Source organism: Silene latifolia, chromosome 9 (assembly GCF_048544455.1).
Source record: "Silene latifolia isolate original U9 population chromosome 9, ASM4854445v1, whole genome shotgun sequence".
Classification (NCBI taxonomy): Eukaryota; Viridiplantae; Streptophyta; class Magnoliopsida; order Caryophyllales; family Caryophyllaceae; genus Silene; species Silene latifolia.
The window spans coordinates 64,318,318-64,340,927 of NC_133534.1; positions in this window are offsets into that span (position 1 = coordinate 64,318,318).

Below are 22,610 nucleotides of genomic sequence, written 5' to 3' on the forward strand. Positions count from 1 at the left end.
AACAATAGGATCTAGTTTTGAAATGAGGGATCTTTCTCACCCAAACCCGACCACTTATTGTACTCATGTCGGGTTCATTTTATTAGACGCTCCTAAATTCATTTTGGTTCATTGGTTTAGGTTCCAAAATCGTCGCTCTGATATCACTTTGTAACACCCAAACTATCCGGCCAAGATAATTGGAGCGTTACCATCTCGGTTTCCCGAGGTAATGTTTCAAAACTTCAATAAAAGAACACTTTATAAATAAATATAATGTTTAGTGAATTACATAAACGTAAACAAATGAATAGAAGTACAACTCATGAAAATTATACTCATTAGCCAACTATACTCGTCTCATGACTCATCAAGCTCGTCCCGTCTACCAAGTGCTATCCAAACAACCTGTACTTAACCTGATCCCCATATGACCAAAGAATATCATATGGATCGACACAGGCCATCCCAGAGATAGGTGATAATTACACAAACAGACAAACGTCAGCTACAATAAATAAAGTGTGACACAACTCAAAGTGCGTGAGTATACAACAAGACTATATTACGAATGACATGCTATCAAACAACCACCACTACGTTACAGGGGCACGCCCAAACATACCGACAACCACACCGGTACCGATACACGCCCAGACAAACCAACAACCACAAACAGGTACCGGGACACGCCTAGACGTACCGGGTCCGAAAGCCAACCGGATCCCCTCCCAGACGTCGTGTCTCAACCACATGAGTCCCTTCGTAACACAAGCCATTAATGTGCACATCCCTCGTGGAGTGGGAAGCTCCAAGAAGCGACTGGAGTGTGAGACGGTATCCCAACAGCTTCACGTCCCCATAACAACAAGTAATCCACCAAGTCCGCCGACATACAAGATAAGACAATAAATGTAGGATGTCGTATAATATGCCAATTACCGACTCATTCAATGCAATTAACCAATATCATGTAATAATGCAATGACCATTAAAATACGACTCACATGACCATTTAAACACATTAAAACTGAGTAGGATAAACCTTCGTTTTAGCAAATCTCCATAAGCAATCTGAATAAAATAATCTTCCACAAAAACCGTCTCCTATAATTAATTAAATATAATTAATTACTAACTAAAATAATCTAATTAAATACGAATTAATTAATTAAATATAAACCCATCTTAAGCTATTCAAATCCCAACTCATACCCATCCTTCCTCCTAACACGACAACCACCACTACTACAGATACAGGGTATAACAACGGTTAAAAAAAAGTGGACGTTGTTAAAGCGTCCGTTGTAGTAGGTTTTAACAATGGTTGGTTTTTCTAAGAAACCCGCTGTGAAAACTATTAACAACGGTTTAAAGTAGAAAAAACCGTTGTGGAAAGTGTGACTAAATTTTGGTGGGAAAGTTATAACAACGGTTACAGTATAAAAAACCGTTGTTATAACTAAAGACAACGGGTTTTTTTTAAATAACCGTTGTTATTGATTTTTTTTTAAAAAAAATAATTTATATATTACTAGATGATTACCATTATCGATGCATGCATTATTACTGATGCCAAATCCCTGCATATGAAAGGACATAATATATGGAATGAGAAGGGATATAAGATTTGAAAAAGATATGATGGCACAACTTCCTAAACATATATTAATTAAAAAAATAACTCAAAGGACACATTACTAAGTATAAATTCATGCATTATCTCAATAACCATTCCATATTATCTCACTATCACATCCTAAACTGCTCCAAACCCTAAATCTTTAAAACAAACTCCAAACTTCCTTCAACACTTCCTTCAACAATGAATCATACCATCTGTAATACATGCATCATGACCGAGTACAACAAGAGTTTCATCATCACTGCCTGACATCGAGGACGGAGTTCAGAGCTACCTTGAGGACGCTCGGACCGCACTCAAGGACGTCAAAAAAATGGCTTGACAGAGCAGAAGATGCTGCAGCTATATGACGATATAGCAAATGCGGAACGAAACCTCCAAATAGCAAAGGAGGAGAGGATGGATATCATAGAAGAGAATAAGACTCTCTATGCATATCTAAGAATTGCATTTTTAGCAATGTAATTCGTTTTTTATGTATTTATATTATATATTAATTAATTAAGTTTATTATGCATTCCTCTCCATCATCTTCTTCTTTTGTTTTATTTTATTTAATTTGTTTTACAAGCTAATAAACGTAGAAAAATAACAGTGACAAAACTAATAATGCAAATTAAATTAAATAATTAGAGAAAGAGAATAATTACTGAGATGATGACAAAACCTAAAACCATGCATATAAAGCGATACCTGATAATTAGAGAAAATAAGAGATGATGACAACAACAGTGCTGACGGAGATGATAAAGCAGCGACGATGAGAAAGAGAGAAAGAGACGATGAGAAAGTGTGTGTTTGTATTTCTCTATGTGTTTGTGTTTGTGTTAAGTTTAATTTGTGTTTGTGGCTGTAGCTGATCTGTGTTTGTGTGGTTTATATTATGGAAAGTATTGACAACGGTTTACACAAAAACCCATTGTCATTAGATTATATATTAACAACGGATCCTTAGAAAAAACAACGGCTTCAAATATAACCGTTGTAATTACTTTTCACTAATTTTGCGCCAAATTATTAACAACGGTTATTATGTATTACAGAGTAAACTGTTGTTATTAGTTTTTATATTAACAACGGTTGTGAAAGTTTGACCCGTTGTTAAAACCTATAACAACGGTTATCAACACATAACCGTTGTAGTTAAGTTTAGTAAAATTTGCGCCATCCATTCTACAACGTATATGGTAATTTTCGTGAATAAGCGTTGTTAAAGGGGCGTTGTAGTTGCCTGGATTTTTAGTAGGGCACCCTACCCCGCTGCCACCATGGACCGCCACCACCAGCTGTGGCGGGCCACGACCAGCAGCTTACGGCCACCAAACAGTGGCGGCAACAAAAACACTCGTCACCAACACCACCACCTGCAACCACAACACGCACCACACTCACAACCACCATGAGCCGCCACTGCCACCATAACCGTGTCTTCCCCCTGACCACGGTGGACCCTACCACCAGCCCATAACACGACCACAACCAGCCCTAGCAGCCGACACAACAACAACCACAACAAACACAACTAAGACAAAACAGTCCGTACACCCCCTTTTAGACTCGATTTCCGACCACCACAGCCACCCACTCCACCACCTACGACCACCACTATGATCTCCTCACTCCCCTTGACACAACCCACCCAAGGTCAACCCATAACAACCACGAAAGATGGGTCAAAAATCCAGCTTAAAACGGTCGCACAAAACAGCTATAACCCATGTATATACTCGGTCAACTACCCTATTTTGGACGGTCAACGGTGGCTAATGGGTGGTCAATAATGAAATAAGGTGGTAAAGGTCAAGGCAGGTCCAATAAAATCATATATAAGCTAGTGAGACGGTCTTATCTTACGAACTCGAGGCAGAGGGACAAATCTCCCTCTTTTCTTCTCTTTTTCTCTCTTTTTTCTCTCTAGGATTTTGGTGGATATTGTGAGATTGTGTTTGGATAGGGTTGATGAGTGGATAGGGGTATATAAGGTGAGGTGGAAGTATATAAGGTGGGTATAGTATACGTATATTATCCATGTATCGTATTACATATTATTATTATCATTACAACTTATTATTAGTATTATTATCATTACCATCACATAATAATTATTATTATTTTATTATTCCGTCTCAAATATAAATCGTATAAATGCAATATAATTTTATAAATAATTATGAAATACGGAGTATTACAGCGCCGTTACCGAGGACGGTGTTGTGTATTTGAATCGTTCTTTTGTCTAGTTTTAGTTGTGCTTCTTCTTGAGGGATCTTGGTTCCTTGAGAATTTTTGTTGAACCATATAGCTTATATGTTTATGTTTTGATGATGTCAAGGTGTCTTATAATTTATATACTTGTTGCGTGTAATCGTTTGTCTAAGTGTTTTAGAATCAACTTATTACAAGCAAGTAACAGAGAAGATTGTGATGATAGCATGAATGCTCAAGCCCTTATTAGAGATCAAACAATATTAAGATTCATTCAAGATTTATGTGAACACGATGTCCGTCTAAAGATTATTCAAGCTTGGATGATGACGTAGCCTATACTCGAAGATCTTTCTGAAGATTAGAATAGTATAGGTGATTATCTCGTAATGGTAACCAAGAATGAGTTTCTTGAATTAGTAAAGTTATAGCTTTGCAGCTATAACATTACTAGTAAAAGAGCTCAATGTTATAGCTCTCCTACTATAACATTGAGATGCTGAGTTTAGTATACATGACTTTTAATTTGTCAAAATTGTTTTGAAAATTGTTTAAAGTTTATTTTAAATGTTTTAATACAAGTATTTATATAATAAAGCCCAGTTTAGTGCGGAGTTTGGTTTTATGTTGGACGTTGACTAGTAGCTATTTTGGACCAACTTATGAGTTGGACCATGCTACTAATTAGGTTTTCAATAAAGCCTCTCTTAAAACCTAAATTCTAACCTATATGTTAAGACTAGGATTTGCACGAGTCACGAGGCATACGAGCCGTGACATCTCGTGTTACCTAGGGTATATTTTGTAAAGATTTTATTCTATAATAATATCTTTACATATCTTATATATCTTACTTAATATATTTGTTTATGATAAAAGATATTCTTATTTTAGGAAATCTTATCATATCTTGGAATTTATAGTAAAGATAATATTTGAATAAGATCATATTCTATCTCTTGGAATATTCTTTATTATCTTTAAGGCTTTTTAGGAAAGAGATAATAGAAGATATGATTTGTTTACATATCTTATTATTTCGGCTATTAGGGTTTGTGCAAAACCGTGTTGCCTACTCCTTCCTTCCTATAAATACTTTTCTATTTACAACATCTAAAGTAAAGACCTTAAGCAAAAAATTGATTTTAATTTTACAAAGCAAACCATGTGTTTTCAAGCAGAAAAACCGATTTGTTAATTTTGAAAGGTCGTGTGTTTTAAAGCTCGCATACTTGTTCTTATTTTTATCGTTATAAGATAATAGTGCTTAGTTGATTTCTTACTTGTTCATTAACGTGAACCATTGTTAGAATCATTAGTGCTTTATTATTAGCGTAAGTTAGTCACTCGAGTATTTAACGGTACTCATTGAGTTACATCTAGAGTTCGTTGTACGAGTTGGGTTAGTAAATTTGTAATCCGTAGAAAGGTACTAAATTTATTAATCGAGAATAGTGGACGTAGGTTTCGACTTGTGAAACTGAACCACTTCAAAAACTGTGTGTCTCCTCGTTTTTTCGTTAGTTTGTTATTTCGTTTTACATTCACTTAGTTGATTATTTAAAGTTTAATCAATAAACTTTAAATAATCAATTATATACGCATAGTCGAAAAAGCTTTCAAAAGTTTTAAATCCTCAATTCACCCCCCTCCCCCCCTCTTGAGTATTTTGGATCAATAGACTCTTCAATTTTATTTCTTGTACTTGCCTTTTTTCATATGTTCAACATGTCTACTTTCACATTTTGGCAATTTGAAAATGAGTCATTCGATAAGTATATTGCAAGATTTGAAGATTATATGACTTATGCTTGGCATCATGGTTTACTCTTTCAAATTATGAAGCATGTTGTGTTGTTTGTGATGGCATAAACCTTGAAACCCGCAACTTAGCATTTCACTTGAGAGGTGGTAGGTTATGTGAGATGGGTGTGTAACACCCGCCATTTTTGTATTCTATTTTTGTAACCGTATTTTATTTTCGATTACGATTTGATTTGTATGACTCGGAATTTACCTGCGAGTCATTTCTTTTATTCCTTTGAATTCTTAAGTTTTCTTATGTCTCGAATATTCCTTTGTTTTCGAGAGTTATTATGTTTCTAATCATTAGAGCTTCGTTTTATTTATTCATTTAATTCATATTCTAATTCTACTCCGAGTTAATTCGTTGGACTTTGGAAATTATTTCTATTGAACCCTCTTTTTATTCTTATTCATTTCTAATCTCATATATTTTAATTCTTATTTATGAGATTTAAATTTTTATCTTTTAATTTACGGTTTTGATTTATTTATTTAATTAAATCCGTTCTTAGTTGATTTGTGGTCCAATTTCTCAAATGGATCAAGTTTTATTCAAATGATCATTTTAAAATCAAAACCCAGGCCTTTTGCCGAGATATTTTGAAAAGTGTTTAACATCCTTTTATTTTATTTATTCACATCATATCTTATCATTCACATATCATTCTCTCGTGCAAAAAGAATATAGAGGAACGAAACCCTATTGCTTCTCCCGTTTACTGTTTCTAAAAAATTTACGTACGTGCCTGCCTTCTTACTTCTTTATTTCCCGTTTACAAATCATTCTACGTACGTGCTTACCTTCTTACTTCTTTATTCGGATCGACCTTCTCTCATCATCCGTTCATCCTATACTAAGGGATTTCGTGACGATCCGCACAAGGACGAGTACTTGATTGATTCGGATCCGGAATAAGGTAACTTCGACGTTACTCGGTATTACATCGATTTAGTTGTTGTAGTTGTATGTATTATTGGATTTTTAATGTTTTATGATGATTTATTGATACATATGATTTTCGAAACCTTTAATTTCTGATCTCTTGATATCCATAATTTATTTTGACTATGTATAATTTTATTTTGTCAATAGGGAATTTATTTTGGTTGATTTACAAGTTTTATGATCAAATCGATTATTATGATATAAAGATAGTATAAATTTGTTTTTATGATTTCCATGTGGTGTAAATTATTTTTCTGGGTTAAATGATAGATTTTAAGACACCATGAAATTTTGTGGTAATTGTTTTGGAGTTTTAGTTTTTATTTCGTAATTTAAAGTATTGATGCAGTTTCTGCGATTATAGCGATTCTGTTGGGTTTTAATTATGTTAAAAATACTAAATCAAATTATAAATTTACGAAATTTTAATATGTGGCAGAGACATGGAGTACTAGGTTGTGTATAAAATTTTAGGTCTTGAATCCTTATTTTCGATTTATGGTGAATTTTACAAGTTTGATGAAAACCGTTGTTAAATCAATCAAATATGTTTGTCTATTTGTAAAAATCATGTTACCTGTTTTTATTTCGAATTTGCAAAAGTGTAAAGAATAGACTCCTATTATTTTCAAGTTTAGAGTCTGCATATAAAATTTCATAAGATTTAAACTTACGGTTTAGTCAGAATAAATTATTTGTGAACAGCTCGCCTGTAAAACGCGTTTATGACTTCTCTCAGAGATTCATTTTTAAAATATAGTTTTCTTTTGAAACAATGGATAATCTTTTAATCACAGAAACCTTAAGATGTCTAGTTATGTTTAAAATTTGGCCTTGCCGAATGTTGCCTTCTAATAATGGATTTATAAATTAAAATATTCTGGGTGTCGTTTTCTGACAGCTTCTAAAAATGAATTTTTGAACCCCTGATACTTTCGTAATATAAAATTGTTCAACAAATGAAAGTTATATCTAAAAGCTACAAGAAACCATGAAAATTAGCCTTGCGTCATTTTGATTTTTCTGTAATTAATTATGAATTTTACAATACTGTCGTTCAGTTTTATAAACTAATATAGAACTCCGTCTCATTAAAGCCTAAGTAATAAGTCTTTACTAAAGTACCTTAAGTCAAAGGATGGTCTTTAAAGTTTAATTTCAGTAACTTAATTTATTTAAAGTCCTTATATAAATTTTATACTTTTGGATTTAAGTTTAAGTTTTCTAATTCGAAGAAAATAAAAGTGTAGTTAACTTACGAACCATTTGAATAGTATACTATATCACTTGGAATATTTTTAAGTTTGAAATAATGAAAGTAAAGGCAAAGAATAATAAACTAAGGCATACGGTTTTACTAAAATAGCTATATGGTTGGGTATCCTGCAAGCAGTATAGATCGTCGTAGAGTCATGTACATGTACTTAGACTAGGACTTCGCACTGCGTGGTAAGTCGTGTCCTATTATAGTTTGTTGTCTAGTTAGCGAGCTTGGAGTTGGTCATCTTAGCGTGACACTGGGTTCCCGAAACTAGTAAAGATGCTGCGGTGTCAAAAGTATAGCTAAAGTGGATATCTAGCCTGAACTAAATTATTTCCATTCTGTCTTTTGAGTATTTTGCTTTTGAGCATGCAACACGTTGGTTTTAACGTGATTTGGTAATCATATTTTGTCACTTATGTTTCATAACATTTCAATTTACTTTGATATATTATTTGCATCTGTAACATTTATATCATGTTATATGGCTGGGAGAACGTCGAGTTACTCCCCACTGATTGTGGTTGTTATGTTTATAACATGACAGGTGTTAGCCTTGTTGGGGATTTCTGTGTGAGCTAGCGAGTAGTTTGCAGATCCTACTCTGTTTTTATGCTTCTTTTATGGTTTTAGTTTGAACACTTTGAGGAATTTTATTTTCGCCCTTTTTATAAAAGTGGCAATTGTTTAGACTTGACATTTGTTTTTATTTTATCCTTGAGAATTTTATACATTCTCAATTTATGACAATTAGATTTTTTTTTTATCATTGTGTATTTAATCTCATTCGACAGTGTTTCCGCCACTGTTTTGCACTAGATTTTATAGGGGATTACAGGTTGTGAGGAATTTTGGGAATTTATTGAGTTCATGACCACCTAATGTCTTAAGCATATTGTGCATGACATATTTGAAAATGCCAAGGAAGGTATGTTGGAAGCGATAAAAACCACATTTTAAAAATTCATTGAGGAAAACTATGATGAAAATGACATTTGTGAGAATGAGACACCTTCCTATAACCTTGAACCAACCTACTATGTTCACAAATTTGCCCCTCCTTGGGATGATGGAGCGATAGATGAAGAGAGTGATGGTGATGAGGAGTACATTCTTGATTGTGAAACCAATGCTTGGATGCCGACTACTCTTCTTGTGTAACAATGAACCCAACTTCCATGTAATTTGATGCTAATGGGCAAAATGAGAGTGAGATGGATATGAACTTGAGTGAAAACTCACCCTTTGAGGATGACATGTTAGAGGGATACAATTGTGTTGAACTTGGTGAGCCTTCTTATGACAACCCCTTTGATAATGTCCTTGTTGGGATGAGGAATATGATGACATTTGGGAACTCCAAATAGACACCATTGAAGTCACCTTGGATGATAATGAGAGTACTTGCCTTGAATGTAGTGATTTTGACTATTTGGAGGACGAGTTCAGTGAAGTGTTAAATTACTCGTTTCATGTTTCTTCCATCCATCATATCTCTTATGATTTTTGTCATAGTGTTCTTGACATGCTTGTTCGGTATATTACTTGGACATTATTCAATTGCATAATCTTGTGTTGTTATCCATGCTTATTTATATCCCACTCCCAAGAATTTGACCGACTTCTACGTACTTTAAGTGCTAGAGATAATCTTCTATGAAATTATTTATTGGCAATCGTTGGTTTGATGGAGTTTCTCAATAACCATTAACTTCTATATATGCATTTAGTGTAGATTTGCATTCATTTAATAATAGCATGAGAGATGAAAGAGAGGGATCTCATATTTTAATTGGGCTTTTTGAAGGAAATTGATGAAAATGAGAAGATGGGAAATGTAAAGAAATGAAGAAAATGGGGATTTTGGGCTTGTGCATATCCTATTAATCATTATAAGAAGTGTTGGGCCAAAATTTGCATGAACCCGTAGGGATTGAAGACAACTCGCACGAGTTGAGACCCAAAGAAAGAAAAAAAGGTTCTTGTATGAGAACAGGGGCAGATTCTGAAGAATCCGAGCGCACCAAAGCTTCAACTCAAGCGGGTCAGAACTGACTCGAGCGTGTCAAGCTGTAACTCGAGCTTGTCAGATTGAACTCGAGCGGATTGGCAGTGAGATAACAAAACTGCAGCAGAAAACGAGCGAGCTAGGCTCAGCCCGCCCGTGTTGAACCAGAAACCCGTGTTTGCTCTCCTTTAGTCCGTGACATTGCTCTCATTCAATCCCACCTACCATCTTCATCTTCTACATACAATACTCTTCCCCAACTCACAAAAATCACTCAAACATCAACCAAATCCAACCAAATCACCTTCTAATTACTCTAAAAATTATTCTAATCCATTTCTACACAATAAAAACCAACATTTCAACCTTTTACATACTCAAAATCACCCATTTTCATCACATTAAAATTTGGGGATTTAAAAATTCGTGAGCCTCATTCGTGTTTCGGGTTTGATTTTTGCCTTCTAGCTTCAATCTATTGCTTCTAGTGTTCTAATAAGGCATTTTTAAGGTTGATTGGTTCTTATTTGTGAAGATTTGAAGCATTCTTGGGTAGTGATTCTTGGTGGATTTTAAGACAACAAAAATGAGTTTTTGGGGCAAGAGAAAGGCTACTATTTCTAAAGGAACAAAGAGAAGAAAGGGAAGTGGCTCTAATGCACCCCCGGAGTTCCAAAGGCAAGAGGAGGATCTAGTACCGGAAATAGAGCAACTTGGGTACTTCCCGGAAGTGGTATTCATCAAAAATGAGCATAGGAGACAATTTGTGAAACTCTAGGTATGGAATTTGAGCCTACTCATTTCATTTGTCGTAATATCTTGGATAAACTTGGTATTGAAAGTCAAACCGAGTCCTTCTTTAGAGGAATGGGTCTTAAAACAATATTTAATATGCATAAGGTGACATATTTTAGACTCACATTGGAATTCTTGTGTAGTCTCAAAGTTTTTGAAGGAGAAAGATATAGGGTATGCTTGGAATTTAGGTTGTGTAATGAAATCCGCCGGATCCATTTGGGTACTTTTGGTGAAATATTTGGACTTGAAATACCCGAAACCGACCTTGAGAAACCCATAGGGTTCACGGAGTCACACTTGTGGAGAGCGATTACCGGGTTGGAATTAAATGGTTTTAGGAGGTGTCATGCTTTCTATATTCATCATCAGGTCATTAGAGTGTGGCATCATTTTATTACGGGGACTATCAATGGTAGGAGTGACACGGTAAGCGTTAGTCAACTTGACATGACTTTTCTTGAGTCTTATTTGAATGTCCAAAGATTGCCAAAATACAACTTTAACCCCGCACTTGAGTTACTTGTCCAGTTCCAAGCTCTAGCAAGGGGTAAGACTAAGTCTAAAGGAATTGTGATGGGTAGCCTTGTGACTAGGATGACCAATGTGTTATGGTCGGGGTTTAATGATGATGAGAGGTACATAGCTCTACCCGGGGATACTTTGATTGATGAGAAGGCTATCTTTCAGTTTCACAAATGGTGCAAGTATAGTGAGTCGGGAAGCATTTATTGGTACACTAAGGGGAGCACTACATTTACCCTTCCTTGTTGGGACCCTCCTCCCACTGAGCCTAGGTCGAGCTACCTTGCACCTATGCCGAGCTACCTCCTCCCAATTGAGAGGATTGTGGCTCCACCACCTAGGAGACATGAGGAGGCGCCTCCTACTCCTTCTCATGCACCACCACCATCCCAAGGTCCAAACCTTAGCATCCCACCATTCCTCTATGGAGTTCGACCCTCTTATGTGGAGATACCCCCATATCCCCATATCTACCGACCCTACATTCCTCCTCCTTCCAACACCCCGCCATCGAGAATTGATATCTTGATGGGTATAATGAGAGACATGGAATTTAGGATCCATTGTGGGCAAGAAGACAACTATTTGGCCCTTTACCCTCAATATTACCACATGGCTCAACAAGGGTTTATTGATCCTAACGGTCCTAGACCTTCTTGGGTGCAACCACACCTTGTGTTCCCAAACCAAGGCATGAATGAAGATGATCAAAGAGGAGGAGGAGAAGAAGAAGAAGAGAGTGGAGATGATGAATGCCTCGATGAAGGAGGCTTTGATTGAGATCGTGATTGTAAGAACCCTTTATTTCCCTATATCTCATGTATAGTTGCATTGCATTTTAGATTAGCTTGCATTGTAATATATCTCACATGATTAGATTAGTTTGCATTGTAATATATCTCACATGATTCATGTAGTTAGTTGCATATAGACTTGCATTCATGCATAGTCACTAATGACCAAACCTATTCCTTTCTACACTAGAAATAATGCTTAAATCGGTTTGGAGAGGTTTGATCATAGGTGACCTAAGCTAATTTAAATTAGCTTCCAATTTAATAGAGAACATGCATCATCTAGTGTACTTTAGATTGCATTCATTTGTTATATATGTCATATAGAATTGCATTTACTTAGAGCATGCATTTATCCATATCATTGCATTTTTGCATTTGTACTTCATTTCCACAAATTCAAAAATCCAAATACATGTATTTATTTTTTATTCCTACTTCTACATGTACATTGAGGACAATGTCCAAAATAAAGTGGGGGATGAGAATTTATATTCCAAAATACATAAAAATTGAAAATTTTCAAAAATACTCAAAAATATGTTCTTTAATTTCATAAAAACAAAATCCATAAAATTTTGAAAATTTCAAAAACCAAAAACATGTTCTTTAATTTAGTAGTGTAGAATTGTATAAACTTGTGTTTTTGTTCTCTTCTCACTTAGATATGACACTTCATTTGAGGCATTAGCAAGGGAATGTGAAGACCGCTTGGTATGATCGCTCTAATCCAGATTTCCCTTCCATTTCTTTTCATTATTCATATGAGGAAGATGGGCTTACATGTCAAGGAGGATGTTGTGTATTTTGTTGTTGCAGTTTGTGTATCTATGTGTTATTAGGAGTAGCATCTAGATTATATGGCATTTTAGTTGATAGAAGCATATGCATTAAAGTTGTATATATGTTAGTTGCATCATGGCATGTAGTTTTCATGTAGAAAATTTTGTGAAAATGCCAATTTGGGAAGCTTGACAAGTGTACATAAGGCCCTCGAGGATGCCATCTATGTTAACACCCTACTTCCCTCCCTGGAAGGCATGCATGCTTTAATAGAATGAAACATGCCTCACCCTTTAACCAAGCCAGGGCATCGCGCCTTGCCCGTATTAATCCCTGGAATTTGGGAGTCTTAAGCCTGAACAACTTGTCCTTTCACCCTAGACCCAGGATTCGCCAGTGCATGAAAGCTAATGCATGCAAGTAGGGTCTCATCCCTATGCTTGCTATGAGTCATGTCATCCTATGCCTATGCTTGCTTTGTAGATAATTTTTCTCCTTGGGACTTTGTTTGCTAGAATACTCCTAAGACACCCTAGGATGTGTCATACTAGTATCTTTTCTCCCATGGTCTAAGGCCTAGTCAAGAGTGCCTTGTTGTGTGATAACTCCTTGACTACCGTTTATTCCAAGGTGACCCTTGATGCCATGCAACCGTCCTTGCACTTCTACCATCATTTTGTCAACAAAAATGGAATGGGCACAAAAATATCAAATTGAGCTATACAACATTCTTACCATCTCAGACACGAGGCTGAGGAAACCAATAGTATAATTCATCTCAGGCAAGAGCTGAGGTAGTTAATAACCAAATCATCTTAATACAACCAAAACAATTATATATCATCCGTTACAATTCCAATTAATTCAACCAATACAATCAGATAAGATCATTCAAGTAAGCATTAAAGTAACTGAGTAGCTATCTTACCTCGATAGCAAATCCGAGTCAAGCAAGCGAAATAATAATCCAAAACCCTCCTTCAACAAATCCGAATAACAAGCACGCGAACCAAATAATGATAATATTACCGTCTCACAAAGTCGACACCTAAATAAATAAATAATAATAATAAACAATAATTACATTCTAATAATAATTCAATATATAAAATAATTAATTAATTAATTAAATTCAGGTTAATAACACACTAACTAATAATCCCGACTCATTTTAATTAGACTTGATTAATTTCCGACTAAATGAACAAATAACTAAACCTAATGTGAACTATCACCCATAAACCCAGAAATCCTCACGACATACCCATACACTAACATACACGCATCCACCGAAACCGAAAACCGCAAACCCGCCTTAAACAACATCTACCTGTCACCAATACTACCACCAAACACTCCCACTATCAGCCCTCACTACCGCCTAGACAACCACTCCTCTGTCACCACCAGCAGCCTCCACCCATGGCCTCACCACGCCGCCCTAGTCACCCTACACCACTATATCAAACACAAACACCCAACACACCCATTCATACAAAACCCGCGACAAACAACAACCATGAACACCCCTGCCACAAGTTGCCACCACCGTGGTCCTCATCCCACCCATGATTGACCCACTGGTCACACCAATCCCCAAGGTCAAGGTCAAGCCGCCACCATTGGGTTTTAATCCCTTAACTCCACCCGACATCACAACCCATCGCCTCCCCTGTTTTGCTCACTCCGGCCACCACAACCACCAAGTGGCCGCCTTTCTCCACCCTAACACTTCCCTGACGCTGACTAAAACACCTAGACCCTCGCCACCCTCTGGTTGGTCCCACACGAGCCATACAAAGGAAAATATACAATTCAACATGTACCTGCAAAACCACTCGCCACCACCGACTACCAGCCTTATCTCCGCCGACAATGCCACCACTAAGACCCCCCATACGCCACCCTAGCCTGCCCTTAATTTGGTTGGGTCGAAACAGTATATGGGTCGGGTTCTAAGGGTCTTTAGATCGGTCATGTATACAACACATACCCGACTTATGCCCTAATGATTTTTATGATACGGTCAACGGGCCAACGGGGTGGTCAACGTCAGACTAGGTTGTGGGGTCAATGGTCAAGGTCGGGTCTTAGGTCGACTAAACATATTATTTTAATAATTTAATTATAAGAAAGAGTTTATGAGACGTTTACCTTAAGACGGTTTTAAGATAGATCTGAAGCTCCCTTTTTCTTCTTATTTCTCTCTCACACTTTTAATTGAGATTTATATGGATTCAATTGAACAAAAGAATAGTTAGAGGATCCTATTTATACTAATAGGTAGGTGGAGGAACTTTCCTTATCTTATTAGGTAATATTATTATTATCTCGTATTAATAACGTATAAATACTATATAAAATATGTATTACCTTATTAGTTGTATTATACCATATACTAATACTATACTATTAAATATTATTATGTATCAACTTTCCTCCGTCATATAGTATTATGTATTATTTAATTATTATTTCTTGTCTCATAATTATGTGTCTCAATAATTAATAAATAAATATTATAAAATATCAATTTCCATAAATCACATTTTAATAAAAAGATGTTGACCAAACCTTTGACCATCCTCTAAAATACGGGGTATTACAGTCTTCCCTCCTTAAAAAGAACTTCATCCCGAAGTTCACTCAAACATACTCAACAAATCCCCAATAATATAACTTCCCAACATAAACCAACAAACTTGCCAAAGATAAAAATGTACTTAAATGTATACTCAATTTATTATTATCATTATACTTAAAATGTATCAAATTGTATTATAAATAACAATATCAAGAAATAACGATAAATAACAAGAAATAACGGGGTATTACATCCTATCCCCCTAAAAGAAAGGGTTGCGTCCCCGTAACCTACATACTTAATCAAACAACTCTATTATTCTTAGATCCTTCTTTCCTTGTTCCATTGGATCCAGCTACGCTCTTGCCTGCACTCTGGTGATTCCCACTATTTCCTTGCCCTTGGTAAGACCCATTCCTAGAATTCGGATTGGTATAGTTGTTATAACGATTTTGGTTGGAGTAGAAACTTTATGTCTCATCTTCCCACATCTAAAGCAAAGAAGGAGCCATCCTCTGGTTACTCCAACCTCCTCCCTGACCCCCATACTTTCCACTCTGACCATCCATAACCACTCTACAAGTAGAGACTTTATGTCTCATCTTCCCACATCTAAACCACTGAACTGGCTCGCTAAAGGCATGATGACTCTCACCATGACTAGCACTACCCCCAAATATTACACCACTACCACTGTAAGCTCTAAACTGGTTAGTGTTTGTCTTCTTACTTCCCTCAACTCCCTCACTCACAGCCTCAGACTTTCTCTTCTTTTATCCTTTTTCTTTCTTCTCCTCCATTACCATATCCTTAATCCTCTCAGCATGACCTGCCCTCTGGTATACCTCCTCAATAGTGGTAGGTACACCAGCGGTAAGTCTCTTCTTAATAGCCAAAGTCAACCCCTTCTCGAATCTCATTGCCAACACTTCATCATTATAATTCAAATATTGTAGATACCTCATTTATGCACCTCCAGCAAACCACCCGGTGATGATTGAGCCGCATGTTTGGTACGCGGAACGATTTGTGACATTTCGTAAGTTTATCGTCAAGTGATTGCTCAAACACTGGTGTCTACCTCTTAATTGTCATCTACGCACCGATACGGTCGTTTTGACAGTAATTAGAGTACATTTGAAGTCCGGTCCTAAAACCATCTTCATTTTCTGATAACCGCTAAAATCCCGAGTCAAAATGTTCTGGAATGTTCCGGATATTTCTATTCCATATTTCACAATATTTTAAATCTTTGGTAAAGAATTTCCCATAATATTCATACAAAATATTATGGAAAATAAGATTAATCCGTTATTCACTTATTCCATAAATTAAACACGGAAATCTTCCTTCCGCAGGAGGAAACCACTTGGGAACAGACGCAGCAGGTGCTGCGCCTCTTCCAAGGGACGCAATGCCTGCTGCGCCTCTTCCCAAGTCCTTTTCTGCGTATTTTTCGTATCTTTTCATATCTTTTCGAGATTCACTTCCAAAGTTTCTCCGAAAACCCTAATTCCTTCACGTGATTAGTATAAATAGCAGTCTTCGCTCCTCATATTTCTCACGCGAGTGCCCGCCCTTCTCTTCTCCTTTTGCATTCTAGACCACGTTCTTACTTTTTGGCGTTTACGTGCTTGAACTTTCGACCACGTAAGCTCGGATCCTTCTGAGTACCAGCCTCGTTTGCATGACCGACCAATTTGACCAACTCCACCATAATCAACTTTAATTAATCTTATTCGTTTTCCTCTTACGAGGGCACTTTCGTTACATTCGAGTCGAGCATCGCTAAAACATAAACTTAGTTCATCTCGTTTCGTCAAACATGTAAGTCTGAGGGTGTAAATCCTTCTTTATTTATTGTTATTTACTTTTTGTAATCATCATGTAAGGTTTATGTCAAATGTACTTCTAAAACCGATTTGTAAAACCATGTTTAAAACCCTTTTTATGGATTAGCAGGAGATAGGCGTCGAGAAAGGACGCTGCAACTGCTGCGCCTCTTCGAAGGGACGCAGCACCTGTTGCGCCTCTTCGTGAGGCTGCCGCAGTTCCTGCTTCCTTTCTTCTTCCTTCGTCTTTTGATAATTCGAACGTTTTGTTTCGTTATCAATTGTTCATTGTTTCTTTAACACGATAATTTTAATAACTTTAACATATTATTAATCATTGTTATCATATAATTTATCATTAATTCCCAACCTTAAATCCCAAGTAACCCAATATTTGCGGGTTTTCGTCATTAAAATCAATCCGGGTTGTAAAAATTCGATTCTTTCATATTGAGTTTCTGGAATTCAATCTTTGATATATTTCCATCTGTCTATTGTCATATCCGTCATTAGTTCTTCATTAATTCGTCATATTTAACCTAATTAGTTCACCCGTGTCACTAATCAATCTTTCATTCATGTAATTAATTCGTTTACACTCGTTTCATCCATGTTTTATCGTTTTTATGACTCATTCACATGTAATTAATGTATTAAATCACTTTCATCCGAGTCAAATATCATAATCAATCATTAAATTCACCCAAGAATATTAACGATTTGCAGTTCCGGCTTCACGGCTAGAACTCGGCCTTGAACAGACGCAAAGAATCGCTACGCCTCTTCCAAAGGGCGCGATCTCTTTGCGCTTTGTTCAGGTTGATTTCTGTCTCTGAACTTCCGTTCTGCCTTAACCTAGTTTAATTAGTTTGCGTATTTAATTAACTATTAATCGTATTATCGCCTAATTCATGTTCGTTAATTCGTTTGTTTATTCTTTCTCAAATTATCCGTTTTGAAAGTATTTTCGACATAAATCAATGAATCCGATGTAATTATTGTAATTTTCTATTGTATTTATTGTATTTATTTTATTGCACCATTTGTATGCCTTCACATGTAATTGAACCTAAATTTCTACCTTGACATTTATTGTATGATTAAATTACTTGTTCACCGACTTAGTCTAATTCTTCACATGCCAGGATTAATCTAATGGATGTTGCATTGCATGCATATAATCGACAATATATCAAGTATAGATAATTTCCCTAATCATTAGTAGAGGCCGCTATCGAGGCGGGCGGGATTAGGTGTTCGATCAAAGGAGCTTCCTAGTATGTACCCTCACCCCTTACTCCAGATCTCTGTGAACATCCGTGTTCATTGGCATCCACGAGAGTCATTCTAGACATAGAATGCTAAGGGTAACGAGTTCTTGGTGTCTATGTCACTACTTTGTGTCTTGACATGGCACGAGATATTCGAACGGTTTCCAATTTTACACAATAAATTGGTGGCGACTCCACAAATGCAAACGCTTGTTCTCCCAAGCGCCTCCGTGGGCCCGCGTCCACAGTTTGGCGACTCCGCTGGGGATAATACACTTACGTGTAGCCAAAAGGGTGAAACTTGAACAAGGTTAGGGAATAGTTTGTACAAGACAATTGTCGGTTTCATAACTCGGTCTTCCTTAATCGTTTTAATCGGCCTTCCTAGGCCCAACCCAACCCATTCGACCAATCGTCCCGTCTAAACGGTCCTAATTCTTATTTGGGCCTAAGGATGGATAGCGATTGACGTCATCCATACCATGGTACTTACTCTTGTTTGTATCAAGGACTTTCACTACTTGAGGAAATGGACTAGGAATCGGCCTTACTCTTGTTTGGTACAAGCCTCTCCACAGACTTCTGGTTTGATTGTTCGGTATGGCAACCCACCCTTTAAGACAAAACCCTTTTAAATGCACTCAACATCCCATTATAATGCTTGTATAAATGCTTGTACCTTACGTGATCACCATTTCTAAACGAAACCATGACGATTTTTGTAAAATCAAAATCCCTTTAAGATGTAAATTTCGAAAAAAGCCAATGATTAGCGCAAAACCGAGTCAAAACTTCGTCCTCTTGTCGAGTCAAAATTCCGGGCCCAAGCCCATTTTAAAACCTTACTTCGAGTCCACTCCTACAACTAACTATAGTTGACTAGGACATACATTTACAAACTTTGTCATCTTTTCAAAACTCACTCGACACAAGTGGCACACACCCACTTCCCAAGTCAAAACATTTCTTTCTTAGTAGTGTGTTAGAATGGTCGATCGTGTTTTGATTCGTCGTCGATCTCTTATCCAGTTTCCAAGATGCCTGAAACAAGCGACGCGAACTTCAACCAACTCCAAGATGGTAATGATCAAATCCCAACCGCGCTAGCTCGCCTCCAAGTTACTCAAGATCAAGTGTATGATCACCTCGATACAATCGAAGGCCGAATTTATACCGTAGAAACGAGGTTACCTTCTCGGGAAAGTGAAGTAGATGATGGCTTTGTGAAAAACTTCGGAGAAGAAAACCCTCCCATGGGTATGACTGCAGCTGAGAAACGACTCCAATATTTGGAGGAACAATTGATGTATCTCAAAGGGGATGACATTTATAGGAAAAATAACCGTAAGTATGAGGCCGTGAGTTCCAAGTTGCCAACCAACTTCAATATGACAGATATCCCTAGATTTAAGGGGCACGAAAATCCTTTGAATCACATCCGTGCTTTCAAGGACTACATGACTATCAAAGGCATCAAACCCGAGATGTTCTTAAGGATCTTTCCTTCATCTCTTGACACCATCCCAAAGCAATGGTTTTACTCTCTAGAACATAAGAAGATCGCTACTTGGGAAGATGCCGCGATCGAATTTGCTAAGCAATACGCGGATAATGTTGAAATCCAAGTTAACATGCGCACTTTAGAGGTTCTTACCCAAAATGACAAATAAGGTTTCACCGACTTCCTAAGTAGGTGGAGGAAGACTAGTACCCAACTAATTGAATGCCCAGACGAAGCTACCCTTGTAGAAAAGTTCGTGGACAACCTAAAACCCATCTATGCGAGTCATTTGAGGTACCAAAACATCAAAACTTTCAAAGACTTAACCGTACTAGGGACAAGGATCGAAGATGACATCCGTAAAGGGCTCTTGTCCAAAACGGTAAGCCGAGGATACCAAGGCTTAACAAGTCCTTCTTACGGCTCCGCTAGCAAGACCGATGAAGTTAACCTCCTCGAGCCATCCAAGAAGAGTACCCCACCGAGGAAATTCACAAATCTTGGGGACACTTACTCCAATGCCCTAAAAAGGTTGATGAAGCAAGGCAAACTCCAACCCATAGGCCCTACACCCGAACCTGAGAAGAAGTCCAAGTTCTGGGACGAGAATTCATACTGCGAATATCATAGGGGTAAGGGATATGACACATAAAAATGCTACAAATTGAAAAATGTGCTTCAAGACATGATTGAGGATGGTCGACTACCAATACCGCCGGGAGGTAAGCCCAACAACACTCAGAATCCTCTTGGAATTCTAGTGATCACAAGTGAAGAATCTACCTTAGATTGTTTACATCTCATTTCTCCAGTCGAAGATAAGATCCACGCGATCGAGAATAAAGGGTTCTACTCTACCATTTCTCCTACCATTACCGACTTCATCACATGGGCAAGGAGTGTGGATAGACAAGTTTCGGAATTGGAAAATATGGTGACAACTTTACATGACCCCAATGCAACACCTAAAGAACATGCGCCACTAATTTTCTCCCAAAATGCTACTATGCAAGAAGTAGTCGCCGTGGTTGATAAACTAGTCGACCAAATTACACAATTAGAGGACGAGATTATGAGAATGAGGGAACTAGCTACAGTCAATGGATTATGGGCCGACGATGATGAGGACGAGTATCTCATTGAACTCTCCCTAGTCAAGGAAATAGTCCAAAATGGTGAAGACCAAGATGTGGACCACCTAACGCGTTCGGGGCGTCCATATCAAAATACTACTCAAAATGGTCCAACCAACGTTATCATACCAAATGATAACGTGGATGACTCTACTGATCATTTGCTCAAGCAATTACAGAAGACAAAGGCTGATCTTTCAGTCTGGCAACTAGTAGCAAGCTCATTCCCACATCGCCAAGCTTTACTGCAAGCTTTGGCCAAACTAAATGTAGCACATGACTCCACACCCGACGATGTAGTCAACTTGATCTTCCAAGAATCACCAAAGCTAAGTAATCCTATTACTTTCTCAGATGAAGATCTGCCACCCTTTGGCGCTAGTCACAACTTGGCTCTTTACATCACTGTCATTTGCTTAAAGAAGAACGTGACAATGACCTTGGTAGATGATGGCTCCGCGGTCAATGTCATACCCTTGAAAACGACATACAAACTAGGCATGAAAGAGTCGGATTGGACCCCTACCAATCAAGGTGTCCGTGCATATGATGGTACACTATGAAAGGTAGTAGGACTCGTTAACCTAACCATAGCCACAGGGCCAATTGAGAGAAAGGTTAACTTCCAAATAGTGGACATTGAAGCTTCCTTCAACATACTTCTGGGAAGACCTTAGATTCATGCTTCTAAAGCGGTAACATCCACCCTTCACCAAAAGATCAAAATTCCACTAAATGGCAAAGTGGTGACGATCACTTCGTCGCCCATCAAGGCAATAATCGAAAAGAAGTCAAATAATCAAGTCCTTGCGGATCCAGTATACGAACTTGGGGGCTTTTAAAGCATAAGTGTCATAAAAAGTGAGTTGGCACCCCTATACTATGATCCCTACTCCAACTTGGTGGTCAACCACATACTCAAATCCCAGGGATACTTCCCAGGAATGCCTTTGAACCCTGCCCGAAGAAATACCTTCGCACCCTACAAGGAAGGCAACTAAAAAACAATACCACTTGGCCTAGGATACAAACCCACTAAAGAGGAAGTTCTCAAGATGCTCGCCCAAGTTCAAAGCCGTAAGCACGTAGGAGTCCAAATGCGACCATATCTCCCTACCCTAAATGGATACTTTGTTAGGGAAGGAAGTCAAGAACTCTTTCACGGATTTCCCGAACCTTGGCATTACCTCGGAAGGAAGCTAGCCGGAATCGAGATCTTTCACGATTGCTACTTCATCCCTCCAGAAACGGTTCCTACCGTCAAGGCTCGTCAAGCACCTTGCTTAGACGAACAAGCTGTTAGTCTACTTTTTGGAGAAGATCGATTTGTTAGACCCGCGCAGGATGAGATCATTACCATGATAGTTCAAGACGATCACTTCAACCCTACCGCGTTAATCACAGAAACAAACGCGAACCAGTACAAAGGATGAAGAAAATCAATCAAATGGACCAACAATCAAGGAAGACTCTTCAAGCTCACCACTGGAGAAGGAGAGATGTTCAAAGGAGAACCAGAAGACGATGAATTCGAGTCAGAGT